Raw genomic sequence first — 1,254 nt, 5'->3', positions numbered from 1 at the left:
TTTTGAGCTGCAGGGCACGGGTCTGGTGACTGCAGAGAGACGGTGCAGGTGTGTTCCCTGGGGGTTGCACACACTAGCTGTAGGAGTTCCTCCCGGAAAGTGTTTTCCTGGCTTCAGCCTGTGTTGCTCGGCCTCTGGCACTAGCGGGTGGAGACCTTCATGAGGACCGGCAAAAGCATCAGGCACCTCCTTCGAGCCGGAATCGAACCAGCGACCTAAGGATGTCCACACACGTGTCTAGTCTACAGTCCTCCGCTCTACCAGCTGAGCTATCGAAGGGCGCGCGATGTCGAGGCTGAGTCATTGCTCTTTCTGGAAATGACGGGAGCAAGACACCCGCCCGCCCCCAGGTGCACTTTGCCTCGGATTGGTCGGAAGTTCCCTTTGAAGCGAGCCAAACACACGCTGAGACCTGACCGCAGCCAGGCACCCCGCGGCGGCGATTTTCAAGACACCCGGGCCCGGGCTCTCACCTGTTTCCTCCTTTCTCCTCTCCGAGTTCCTTTCCTCAGTGGGAAGGGTCGGGGGGAGATGGGGCCGGGGGCCAGAAACCGGATTACGGGGGAGGGGAAAGGGGTGTTGGCGAAAGGGTTGCGTGAGTTCGGGTGGGGCAGGGTTTGCAGAAGAAATGAAAGGCGAACCCAGGCCTGTGGGCCCCAGGTAGGCGGCCGCGAACCACAGGACCTCAGGCTCAGGTGGAGGAGCGCCCTCTCTCAGGGCCCTCGGCCCCCTCCTCCAACCCAGGGTTCTGACGTGCCCGCTCCATCCCCACCCCACCCACCCATGCACCCGCCCAACACGCTCCCGGCTCGGCTGCCCTCCAGGACGTCGGCTCACTTTCGGCGCGGGGACACCCACCTGGAAGTGATGGGAAAGGCTCTGGGGCTAGGCGGGGAGACCACGCCCACGGGGCCCGGGCGTCGCGGCCAGTGTGGCTCCCCTCCTCCCGCAGCTCCTCTCCTTGGCGCCCCTCCTCTGCGCACCGACCCGGATTCCTTTGGCAGGGGCGGCTGCTCGCTGAAGTAGCTCAGGGTTCTGTGGGTTTCCCGGAGGCGCACGGAAGACAAGAGGGGCAGAGATGCCCGGTGTGATCCCGGGTGGACTCGTTTGCTCTGTTTCCACGTCTTTCACAGACATTTCAGATCCCACCTGGTGTGAGCTCGCCTTCTCCAGAACACCTCACCCACCCAGCCAAGGTCCCCCAGAGTCCCGGCAAGCCATCCCCAGTGCCCTTGCCTGGAGCGAGTGTGCGGT

General features: G+C 63.9%; 1 non-coding gene across 1 annotated transcript; it reads right to left on the bottom strand.

The window, feature by feature from the left end:
- Nucleotides 1–187: 187 nt before the first annotated feature.
- On the bottom strand, nt 188–279 carry TRNAY-GUA. Its single transcript is given in 2 exon segments — nt 188–223; nt 243–279. It is a non-coding gene; the product is annotated as a tRNA-Tyr (tRNA).
- Nucleotides 280–1,254: the final 975 nt, after the last annotated feature.

The sequence above is a fragment of the Enhydra lutris genome, unplaced genomic scaffold (genome assembly GCF_002288905.1).
Source record: "Enhydra lutris kenyoni isolate GAN:26980312 unplaced genomic scaffold, ASM228890v2 scaffoldscaffold5640, whole genome shotgun sequence".
In the NCBI taxonomy this organism is placed as follows: Eukaryota; Metazoa; Chordata; class Mammalia; order Carnivora; family Mustelidae; genus Enhydra; species Enhydra lutris.
The sequence above is the reverse complement of the archived record's forward strand: the minus strand, read 5'-3'. Positions and strand labels throughout refer to the sequence as shown.